Source organism: Cricetulus griseus, chromosome 4 (genome assembly GCF_003668045.3).
Source record: "Cricetulus griseus strain 17A/GY chromosome 4, alternate assembly CriGri-PICRH-1.0, whole genome shotgun sequence".
Taxonomy (NCBI): domain Eukaryota; kingdom Metazoa; phylum Chordata; class Mammalia; order Rodentia; family Cricetidae; genus Cricetulus; species Cricetulus griseus.
Genome location: NC_048597.1, coordinates 134,233,181 through 134,246,107, shown reverse-complemented (window position 1 = coordinate 134,246,107; position 12,927 = coordinate 134,233,181). Strand labels below are relative to the sequence as shown.

General features: G+C 45.4%; 1 protein-coding gene across 14 annotated transcripts in view; it reads right to left on the bottom strand.

The window, feature by feature from the left end:
* The window catches only part of Ilf3 (interleukin enhancer binding factor 3), a 43,094-nt gene that overhangs the window by 19,582 nt on the left and 10,585 nt on the right, over positions 1 to 12,927 (bottom strand). The gene's annotated exons all lie outside the window — the stretch shown is intronic.

The window sequence follows — 12,927 nt, the reverse complement described above, 5'->3', positions numbered from 1 at the left end:
GCTTTAATAAGTAAACTAGATCAAGAGGTGAACCTGGTTGCTCAGTAGTAGAACATGTGCTTTACACACTGCAGGTATTGGGTGTTATCCTTAGCACTAAAAATGAAAGATCAAAACATGTAAGTTGGGCATGGTGGCACATATAAGTGATCCAGGCTTGTTGGAAATGGTAGTACTCCCTGTAGCCCCTGTATTCAGGAAGCAGAGCAAGAGGTAAATAAGTTGAGGCCAGCCTAGGCTATACAACAAAACTCTTTCTCAATAAATAGACAGGGCAGGAGATGGACTAGTAGGTAAAGGCACTTGCGAAGCAAGCATGAGCACCAGAGGTAGAATCCCCACCACTCATGCAACAAAATTTGTAATCCCAGCATTGTGTGGGTCAGAGCAGGAGGATGGCTGCAGCGTTCTGCTGACAGCCTAGCTCCAGATTCAATGAGTGAGATTAAGATCTCTGGAGTGATAGAGCAGGACACCCCTCCCTCCCTCCTCCCTCCCTCCCTCCCTCCTCCCTCCCTCTCTCTCCCTCTCTCTCCTCTCTCTCTCTCTCTCTCTCTCTCTCTCTCTCTCTCTCTCTCTCTCTCACACACACACACACAGAATTCAAACACAAACACACAAAGGCACACGCACACTCACACAAATAGACCAAACTATCAACTCTAGGTGTTTGGAGAAGGGAAAAAAAGGTAGGAGCTCTGACCCATAAGGACATGACAGGGACAGACAAAAGGTCTTAAAGAGCTTCTGTCCCATGGAAAACAAAGGAGAGGGCTCTCAGCCTTGTTTGCATTGGATCTGGATTAATGCAGACTCATAACCAGCCCAAGTGCTGAAGATAAATGATTGGAACATCTATTCACTTGCTCCAAGATCCCAGAAACATAAGAGGGCAGAGAACGTTAAGTATGTTGTGTAAGCATGTCTTATGGATGGCCTGGCCACTGCCCTCATGAACTCACAGTAGCTGTAGCTAACTGTACAAGATCCATACCATGCAGAGCCTGTCATCATTTTAACTGCCAAGACTGGCCAGAGAGACATTCCCAAAGGGCTTCAGAACTGCCTACTAAACACGGTCAAGTTAGAAAGTTAAACTAATACCACAGTGGTAGTAGACAGTGCTGTAGAGGTGTCTACCAGGAAAAAGGAGAAAGGCTTCCTAGGACAACAGCGGGGGAAGGGGAGAGTGCAGGAGGGTGGGATGCTAAGAGATAGGAGAGCAAGCCTAAGCTGTAACTGCTCCTAAGCAGCCACAGATGGGAGAGGCCTTAGCCCTGTGAGTTGGAAGCTGCCTGCCTGGCTTTCTATGGTGCTTCCTTCTTAACCTGCAGCACAGAGGGGCCTCTTTACAACACCCCTGAAAACTAAGCAGATCAGCCTACCTAAGCCATGAAGCCCAAGTACCTCTGACCCCTAAATTGGCAGCAGCTCCTACTCCCAACAGTTACTGTCACCAGCTGATACAGGTTCTTCCCATATCAAAAACTCAACCATACATAGCTGTGTTGGAAAAGGATGCCTATGCACACCTATAATTTCATCACTTGGGAGGTAGAGGCAGGTCGGGATCAGAGTGCTGTTCAAGAAAGGCCTAGGTTAAGTGAAAATGCATCTCAAAAACCAATACTTGAGAGCTGGAGAGACAGCTTTGTGGTTAAGAGCACTCATTGAGTAGAGGACTGGAGTTCAACCCCCAGCATCCATATTGAGCAGTTTACACCCTTTTGTAATTCCAGCTCCAGGGGACCTTCTTCAGTCTCTCATATACACACACACAAAAGGTTCCCCGCCAGCACCCCCAATAAGGTTTCTCTGCATAACAGCCCTAGATATCTTAAAACTAGCTCTGTAGACCAGGCTGGTCTTGAACTCACAGAGATCATCCACCTACCTCTCTACCTTTCAAGTGTTGGGAATTTTTTTTTTTTTTAATGTAATGCTTAGTTGTGATAACTAGGAAATAGATGGCTTGGCAGTTGTCATTCTCAACAAGACCCAAGTTAGCCACGTATAATGGCACACACCTTTAATCACAGCACTCAGGAGGCAGAGGGATCTCTGAGTTTGAAGCCAGCTTGAACTACACAGCAGACAGCCAAGGCTATGTCTCAAAAACAAAAGACCCAAGTTCAGCTCTTAGCATCCACATGAGGCAGCTCACACCCTCCTCCTTCTTCTCCCTCCAATTCCAGGGGATCTGACATTCCTCCTTATTGACTCCACAGTACCTGCACACAGGTGCACATACTAAAAACATAACTAGATATACAAATAAAAAAAATTAGTGCACCCCTTTAATTCCAGCACTCAGGAGGCAGGGGCAGGTGAATCTCTGTGAGTCCAAGGCCAGTTTGGTCTATACAGAGTTCTAAGGCAGGCTCCAAAGCTACCTGTCTCAAAAAAATAAAACAAACCTTTAAAAAAAAAAAGAAAGAAAGAAAAAATACCTTTAATTCAGCACCCAGGAGGCAAAAGCAGGTGGATCACTCAACTTCAGGTCAACCTGCCTAAAAAGTAGGTCCAGACCAGTCAGAACTATACACAGTGAATGAGATCCTGTCTCAAAAGAGGAGGGGGGGAGGAGGAGAAGGAAGAGGGGGGAGGAGGAGGAAGAGAAGGAGGAGGAGGAGGAAGAGGGGGGAGGAGGAGGAAGAGAAGGAGGAGGAGGAGGAAGAGGGGAGGAAAAGGAGGAGGAGGAGGAGAAGAGAAGGAGGAGGAGGAGGAAGAGGGGGAGGAAAAGGAGGAGGAGGAGGAGGAGGAGGAGGAGGAGGAGGAGGAGGAGGAGGAGAAAGTTATCCCTTGAGCTGTTGGAAGGGGAATAACTTAATCTACCTGCATGTACCTAGTTCAGATAAATGCAAGGCTGAAATTACTACATGTCTATTGTTTCCCAGAAATACTCCAGGGAAAACATACAAAAGAATGAGTAAAACTCCAAAGCACTCAGCAGGGCTAAAGCTGAGAGATGGCTGTCCTGGGGCTCATTTGTGATCTTCTGTTCTGGTTTGCAGTACTGGGAATGAAACCCAGGGCAGTGGGCATGCTGAGTAAGTGCCCTACCACTGGTCATGCCCCCAGCCCCTTTTCACTTTTTATTTTGAAAAAATATTACCAAGTTCCCCCAGATGGACCTTCAACTCACCCCCCTCCTGGCCTAGCCTCTCCAAATGCTGGGGTTATAGGTGTAAAAAAGTGCATACCACTAGCTGTTGTTGTAATTAATTAATTATTCTGCGTGTCTTTGGTGGAACTGGAAGGAGGAAGGCACATATGCACACTACAGTGTGCCTGTGGTGGTCAGGGTTACAAGAGTTAGTTCTCTCCTCCCACCACATGGGTCCTGAGGATAAACTCAGGTCATCAGACTTGGCAAAAAGTGCTTTACACACTGGGCTATCTCACCATTCCATCAGTTTAGTTTTACGGCATAATAAATGTAGGTATTTTTGGTAAAGTACAGCCAGTAGCAAGTAACTAAAAACAAACCCAAATACCTGAAAACCAACCACAGCCTGGATTCTGCCAGGCAAAGGAAATACCCATCAGCTGTAGCTAGCTGTCACCTCAAGTCCCATATACAGTACTATCAATAAAGCCAAAGTTTTGTGAAATCTCGTGAATGCATGATCATGAAGCTTCTATTTGGAAGTACATTTATGCAGGCTGGAGAAGTGGCTTGACAGTTCGGAGTATGTACTTTTCTTCCAGAGAACCCCTGTTCAATTCCCAGCATGTTCATAGTGGCTCACAACCTTCTGTGACTCCAGTTATGGGGAAATCTACTGTCTTTTGGCTTCCTCAGGCAGCAGCAGGCACAAATGTGGTGCACAGACATACCTGAAGGCAAAACACTTGTACACATTAATAAAAAATGTTTACTTCTACACAGAAGTGTGGAAGTGTCAATCATCAAATGCATCCAACCTCTTTTTTGAGACTCTCTCTCACTAACCTGGAGTTCTCCAAGTAAGTAGGGCTGCCTACCCAGCAATCCCTTCCTGTCCCTCAGTTCCTATAGCTAGGATTATAAGCAAGTGCCTTTTAATAAATTTTATTAGACTTATTAATTTTATGTTTTGCCCTCACAAGTGTATGTGCACCATGTAAGTGCCTGGTGACCAAGAGGTCAGAAGAGGGCATCAGATCCCCTGGAACTGGAGTTCTAAATGGTTGTAAACATACATATGAGTGCTGGGAAGCAAACCCAGGTCTTCTCCCAGAGCTACACATGCTCTTAACCACACTGAGTTATGCCTCCAACCTCCAACCTGGCTTTTAAAAAAACTTGTTCTGAGACCAAACTCAAGTTTCTCCTTATAGGAACTTTACGAATAGAGCCATCTCTTCAGGCCTCAAAGCCATATTGATTTAAACAACAAGTATTTATCATGTATCTCTTACATGTCAGGATTAGATCACATGATAGGTATGTGGCAGATAAGGCAGACTACTCCCTTGTTCTTAGGGGCTTAGCCACCTACTGAACAGTAAAGGAAAACAATCTTCCTTCCCTCCTCATGCAGTATGGAGCCAGGAGCCAATGGTTCACTCCTCTCACTTAAGTCTTTGGGACACTCTGCTGGCCTCCACTAATAAGAGCAGTCCCTTTACCCAAGTCTACAGAGGCTGACTTATTTTATTAAGGGGTTTGTGGAGCAGGGTGTGGGGACTCATGCCTGTTACACCAGCACTTAAAGGAGATTAGGACATGAGGACTTCTCCAACTTCAAATCCAGCTAGATTTATGGAGAGAGGAAAAAGGCCAAACAGGCACTGGGAACATGGCTCAATTGGTACATGCTACATGTATGCAGTATTCCAGAACACCTCGTGAACTTGATGTGATGGCACACACCTTTAATTCTAGCACTTGGGAGGAGGCAGAAAGTCATCTACTGCTATATAAACTGTTTGGACCAACCTTTGGTCCAAAACTAACAATCAACAAACCCTGAAAGTTAAGACAAGTCAGAGCAGGGTTAAGGAAGGCTGCAAGAGCCATCTGGCACAGGGACACCAAGGGGGTTTTCTGGGGCTAGAATGAATGCAAAGTTCAAATCACCACATGGCATATTCAAGGTCTGTGTGTCACTTCAAAAAGTCACAGAACTGGGCAGAAGAGATGGTGTAGCAGTTAAAAGCTCTTGTTGCTCTTGCAGAGGGACATGAGTTCCCTCACCAGCACCCACATCAGGTAGTTCAGAGCTACCAAGAATCCAGCTCCAGGAGATCCCACCCTTTTCTGGCCTCCCCAGGCACCTACATCCATGTAAGCATACATTCTCACAGACATAGGCCACAAATAAATAAATACCCATGCACAATAATATATGGAAAATTTTAAATTAAAAAAATCAAATTAAGTCCCCTACCCAAGCCTCATGAGACCAGGGGAACTTCTGAGGTGAGCCAACAGCCCTAACTGCTGCTCCTGAAGAGGTCTTGGCTTCACTGTCTCCCAGTAGATGGCCCTGGTGCTGCCTGAGACTTAAAGCCCTTAGGTAACTACTGATGCTAAGCTTTAAGATGGTATTTATTCTAGCCATAAATTCTTCATGGTAGGAGACAATATAAAGTATCACTGAGACAAAGCAGAACAAATGTTCAAAGAAAAAAGATCTTGGGTTGCAGAGATAGATCCCAGCACTCACATGGTGGCTGACAACCATCTATAACTCCAGTTTCCAGGGAATCCAACATCCTCTTCTGACCTCTGCAGGCAACTGCACATACATGGTACACATACATGCAGGCAAAATACCCACAAAAATAAAAAGTTTTTTCTAAATAACATCCTGTCTCAGAAACAAACAAAACTTAAAACATCCTAAATCAAAAGAACTGCAAATAAATACCAAACTCTAAACAACTTTGTAAGATGCCAATACTCTGCTCCCTGGTCTTAAATGCATCATAAAAACTGAAAAAAGAATAATAAAAAAATGGAGGTGCTGGGTGAGATGGCTCACTGGGTGCATGTGTTTGCAGGCATGAGAATCTGAATTTGGATCCTAGCGTTCATGGAAGATGTTGGGCATGGCATCCCTACCTATAAACCCTGGTGCTGTAGGAGGTGACAACAGGAGGGTCTCAGGGTTTGCCGGCTATCTGTCTACTTCCATGGTTAGAGAGAAACCCTTTTCCAGGTCAATAAGTGGAGAGTAACAGAACAGGACATTTGATATCCTCCTCCACCATCTGTATCCACATGCGCAGGCATGCACACAAGCTTACACTGCATTCAAACATACTCATACACACACAAAATTATCTTTTAAATGAAGATTTGGCCTGGGAAGATGGCTTGGTCAAGTGCTTGCGATGAATGCATGAGGACTTGAGTTCAGATCCTCAGCACCAAATAAGTCTGGCATAGTAGTGCATGTCTGTAACCCCAGCATTTGGGAGAGAAACAGGCAGATACTTATGTTGGCTGGCCAGACTAGCATAAAAAACAGACTACAGATTCTCTGAGTGACACCGCCTCAGAAATTAAGGTTGAAAACAACTGAGGGTGGTAACTTTACACCAGCCTCTGGCCTTCACATGCAACTATCAGTGAGCAAACACATGAAAACACACACACCCAAGAAAATAAAAATAGGAGAAGTCAAATGCCTGAGGGATGGACAGAACTTACAGTTAGTATACAGTGTAAGACAGAACAGCAGAGAGGTGTCAGTGAGCAACAACCTCCTCTGTGCTTACTCAGATGGGAAGTTCTTTGCTGCAAACCGGAACCCATTTTGTTTGAATGGTTTTACATACAAGTTACAAAACCATACGTAAAAGTGATCCAAAAAGATAATAAAGAGGAAAACAACTCAGGCTGGAGAAATGGCTCAGTGGTTAAGAGCACTGCCTGCTCTTCCAGAAGACCCAGGTTCAATTCCCAGCACCCACATGGCAGCTCATAACTATCTACAACTCTAGTTCCAAGGAATCCAACACCCTCAAACAGATTTACATGCAAATGCACATAAAATAAAAAATAAATTAGAGGGCTGGAGAGATGGCTCAGAGGTTAAGAGCACCGACTGCTCTTCCAGAGGTCCTGAATTCAATTCCCAGCAACCACATGGTGGCTCACAACCATCGTTATGAGATCTGGTGCCCTCTTCTGGTGTGCAAAGATACATGGAAGCAGAATGTTGTATACATAATAAGTAAATAAAGTCCTTAAAAAATAAATAAATAAATTAGAAAAAAAAAAAAGAGGAAAGCAACTCATTACAAGCAGCCCAGCTGACTGAGGCAGGCTATGGCTGGCACTCAGCTGAAGAACACTAGAGTAGCAATGCAGGAGGCCCTGGGTTCCCACAAAGCACTGCGTAGTAAGCTGGGTGATGTGGCAGTAGCCTGTAATCCCAGCACTTAGAAGGGAGGATCAAGGCCAGCCTCAGCAACATAGTTGAGTCACTGTGAGAAATAAGGGGGGGAAAAGGGGATAGAAAAGGAAAAAAAAAAAAAAAAAACAACCTCCTGGAACCAACAAGAATCTAGGTATTCACTAGGTATTCAACAGCATCAAGAGCAGCACCAGCTCAGTACTGTTTTCACAGAATCCTGTCAACTTGAGATTACCACAGTTCGTGCTGAGAAGAAAACATGGGCTTGCTTTGGCAACAGCAGCTGCCTAAACTTCATCCCGATGCCACAGACAGGCTCACCAAGTTGACTCAGGAGGTGCCATCAGGCTGCCATTTACCACACCTAGCCAGCCAGTGGTACATTCTCCTTCAGATTCAACTATCTTGGAGAAGGCTCCTGACTAAGGTGGATGAAACAAAAGGACTAGTTACCTCTAACAATTAAAGTGTTTCTAAAAACCAGGGTTGGGCTGCCACTGCAAGCCTCGCTGTCTCTGAGAGCCCAGATCCGCATCCCATGAACTCACCAGCAGCCCTCCCAGAGGCAGAGAGACTTCCTAAATAAAAGGTTCTTTTAGGAAGAAACAAATCTGGCAAGAGGTCCACAGCCTCAGCCACATCATTCCACACAGAATCCACATCTTTCTCCAGGGCTGGGACTCAAGCTAGGGTGCCAGGACAACACCCTCTCTGAGAAGCCAATGGGTGAGTGAGGCACGGAGATGAAGAGCTTCCAAGTGGTCAGGGACAAGATTCTCTCCCTTGATTTTTGAAGCAGGGTTGCAAGTCTACACAAAAGCCTTAACTCTGTGGTACACTGGCCATCTTTCCATCTCTAATTCTATATACAAGGTAAGGCTTACACACTGAGGGGAATGGCCCTGAAGGGAAGTGTCTGTCTAACAGGAAATGTGGCTTTACACTGACACGAGCAGCACTCGCAGTTCCTTCTTCACCTTGATTCCCCCCAAACAAGCTGAAAGCAGCCTAGCCAGCTGCCACCAATCTAAAATGACAAGCCATGCCAGTCTATTTTTGTTATAAAAATAGTCCTGAATGAGCTATGTGTGATACACTGTAATCCCAGCACTCAGGTGATGGCATGAGGATCCCAGTTCAAGGAAAGCTTCAGATGCAAGAGACCTTGTCTCAAGATACTAGTTCTTGCAGAGGACCAAAGTTCAGTTCCCCACACCCACACTGAGTGGCTCACAACCCCCTATAACTCTAGCTGCTCGAGGTAGGTGGGGGAGTGGTGGGGGTAAGCCTTTAATCCTGGCATTCAGGAGGCAACGGCAGGTGGATTTCTGAGACTAGCCAGGTCTACATAAGGAGTTCCAGGCCAACTAGATATACACAGTGAGACCAGAAAGAAAAAAAAAAGGGGGGGGGGCTTACAACACAGCTCAATGGTAGAGAGCTTTGCACAGCGTATATTAAGACCCTGCATTCAATCCCTAGTACCAGCAAACTAAACAAGACAAAAAACCTGAACAAAAAACTCAAAGAGGCTGAAGAGATGGCTCAGTGGTTAAGAGCACTTAAGTGCTCTTGCAGAGGACATGGGCCAGTTACTACATCCACAATCGGCTCACAACAGTCTGTTTCAGGGGATCACAACCCTCTTCTGGCCTCCTTGGGTACTGCACACATATGATGCATAAATACATGTAGGCAAAAACACACACATAGAAATATTAATTATTTTAAAAGGAAGAAATCCCAAAGATGAAATGAGACAGCTCTGAGTCAAAGGGGTAAACTGTAAAAATCAACAGGACATGGGGAAGGGGCTGCAGTGTCAACAGTGCACAAATCTTTTATGTGCAAAGCAGGTTTGCTTCCCAGAACTGCAAAAGAAACCAATGACTCTGCTGTCAGAACTACTATACTAAAAAACATGATGTAGCAAAATTATCAACTGTTCTTGAACTGTGAAAGGTCACAGTATTGTGAAAGACATTTAACAAAACTCCAAGGGAATTTGAGGGAACATCTTCCCAGTGTGCTGGCAGGCAGGGAGAGGGGAGAGCAGACAAGCTTCCCTCCCTGTGCTCAGGGCAGAGGCAGCCCGGCAGCAAGGCCTTAGATAAAGGTATTTGTTTGTTAGACAAGCTTTCACTGTATAGCTCTGGTTGGCATGTAATTCAGAGATCTGCTTGTCTCCCAAGTGCTAAAATTAAGAGTATATGCCACCATGCCAAGATTTAAAAAAAAAAGTCTCGATGCCCAATATACAAAGTTTACTTCTTTGAAATGTACTTTGCTAACACAGACGTGATTTCTTACTAACAAAAGTCACTTCTTCATTTTCCTGGAGGTACTGGGGATAGTCTTCAGCAAACTGGTAAGACTAAGAGTGAAACATACCCCCAATTCTTTGTGCTAGTGTTGTTAAAAAGACAGAGTCCTGAGATGGAAAGGGGGCTCAGTGATAAGGTGCTCGCTGTGCAAGCATGAGAACCAGTTTGGAGTCTCAGATTCCACACAACAGTGCTGCAATGCCAACACTTGGGAGGAAAGGATTCCCTGAGCAAGCTGGCTAACTATAGCACATCTGCTCTGGGTTCATCTGAGAAACCTTACCTCTATAAAACGGAGAGCAAATGAGTAAGACAGCTGCTTTAAGCTTTGGCCCTCCATATTCACTTGTACACACATGTGCACGATCACCTACACACATATACAAACATGGATACATATACCACACATACATACATGCACAAGAGGAAAAAAGGAAAAGAGGGTGGGGTCTTGATGTGTTGCCCAGGTTGAGTCCAATGGACACAGGAGGTCCTCCAGTCTGTAGCCTCCCAAGTAGGTCAGAACAGATGCCTGTCCAGTGTGGAAAATGAAGCTTCATCCTGAAATAACTGCAACTACACACACAGCTCTGAGAAGTCAGATAAACACACTGTCCCTCAGTCCTTCCAGAGCAACAGCTTGCCAAGCCAGAGCTCAACAACCTGACTACAAATCTGACACCATGGTGGAGGCAAAGAACCCTGCTCAGGCATAAGGAACCTACCTCTCACCACTAACAACCACTCACCCAATCATCATGCTAACAATGTCATAGGGAGAGCCGGGCGGTGGCAGCACACGCCTTTAATTCCAGTGCTTAGGAGGCTGAGGCAGGCGGATCTCTGTGAGTTTTGAGGCCAGCCTGGTCTACAGAGTGAGTTCTAGGACAGCCTCCAAAGCCACAGAGAAACCCTGTCTGGAAAAATCAAAAGAATGTCACAGGGGGTGAGGGCACAGCCCAGTGGTAAAGTAAGAGGCCCTGGTTCAAACCTAACCACCACAAAAAGGAGAAAGAATATCACAAAAACAAAATTGTGGGGCTGGGATGATGGCTGGGTGGGTAAGAGTACTTTTCTACACAGATGAATACAAATGTAGGTGCACACTAATGAGCAGACATCTCACATAAAAAAGTGAAGCCAAACCAGGCAGTGGTGGCACATGCCCTTAATCCCAGCGCTGGGGAGGCATAGGAGGGCGGACCTCTTAGTTCAAGGCCAGCCTAGTCCTGAGTGAGTGCCAGGATGGCCAGGGCTGTTATACAGAGAAACCCTGCCTCAGAAAAACCAACCAACCAAAGAAATAAATCTCAGGTCATTAGGCTTGGGTAGTAAGCATCATTAACCCTCTGAGCCACCACATGTCCCCCTTCTAATGTGTATGTGGAATCTCACAAAAAGAGCACATTGCACTAACTCTGACTCTGATGCCTGCTTTTGGAATCCATTCCTCCTACTGGATTATCTCATCCAGCCTTAGGAGAAGGAGTCTAGTCTCACTGCAATTTGATATACCCTGGCTGGAGGCCCACCTACATCTGAAGAGAAACAGTGAAGGAGTTGATGGGGTTAGAGGAGGAGGCGAGGGAGGGGAAACTTTGGCTGGAATGTAAAAACAAACAAACAAACAAAAAGAAATAAATTAATTTGGGACCAAAACATGGGAGGGAGGGAGGGAGGGAGGAAGGAAGGGAGGGAGGAACAGACAAATGTGTGCAGGTTCCAGCAGAGTGCTGGTCTCCCAGGGTTTGATTTTCACTAACTGGGAGTCTCCAGACCTAGGGGCAGGGAACTGAAATTGATTGAGTCCTCTGGAAGAGCACCATAAGCCATCTTTTTTTTTGGGGGGGGGGGGGCAGAGCTTCACTGTGTATCTCTAGCTGGCCTGGAACTCACTATGAACAAGGCTGATCTCAAACTCAGAGACCCACGGCTCTTCCATGCTAAGATCACAGCATGGAAGTTTGCCTCTGCTTCCTCCATGCTAAGATTAAAGGTATGTGTCACTCACTATTCCCAGTCACTTTTGCTTTGAGACAGTGTATGACTTGGTAGTTCAAGCTGGTATCAAACTTGATACTTTCCTGTCTCAGCCTCCATACTGTTGGCTCTATGAGCTTTTGCCACCAACACTTGGGAGGTAGAAGTGAAGGGTCAGCAAGTCAAGGTCAGCCTGGGCTACCTCTGCCTTGCATGTGTGAGGTCCTGGGTTTGATTTTTAATGACACAAGAAAACTAAGTGAATAAATAATAGACTCAAGTAAAAACATGAAAAATAATTCAAGCTCCCCTCCCCACCTGAGTTCTACAGCTATGGCCAAGCATCCTACAGAACCTCTGAGAACACTGACTAGAATCCCCTTCCTGCAAGACTGCAAGTCTGTGTGCAGAGACTAAACAGCTTATGTCTGCAATGCTGGCACCTACACTCTGGTACCATTTTAAATGGCTCTTATCCTCCAACTCCTGGGCTCATGCCATCCTTTGCTGCAGCTTCCTGAAACTACAGACCTACTTCTCTAGCTTAGGTTTTTAAAACAAATTATTAATTAACCCATGAAAACTCCAAAACAATACACCCAGAAGCAAATCTAACTAACCACCCAGGGTCATACACAACTGCACACCCTAATAACAGGATACAAAATTAAATGATACTTGGAGCTTAGATGTGGCCCAAAAGACAATGACCCTTACTAAAAGCCAAGCATAATAATGACCACTGCCTGTAGTCATACTCAGATGAGGCAGGAGAACTACTGAGAGTTGGAAGTCAGCCTGAATTACAAAATGAGACACAGTTTCAAAAATTAAGATAGTATCTGGGTGGGATGGGGCATATTTTTTATCCCAACGGCACTCTGAAGGGTGAGGCATGTGAATCTGAGCTTGTGAGTTTGCGACCAGTCTGGTCTGCACAGTGAGTTCTGGCCTACATAGTAAGACCCTGTCTCAGAGAAGGAAGAAGAGAGGCAAGGTGATGAAGAGCAGATGACAGTTTCCAACACCCATGTAACTCCAGGTACAGGGCATCCAGCATTCTCCTCTGGCCTCTGAGAGCACCTGCACTCACATGCATGAATGCACACACAAAATCAAAATAAATATAAATCTTCTAAGAAGAAAACCTGTAATTCCGGGAGGGAGGAAGGAGTGGGAGGGAGGGAAGGCAGGAAGGGAGGGAGGAAGGAAGGAAGGAAGGAAGGAAGGAAGGAAGGACAAAAGAAAGATGGCATACACCCAAACTCAGC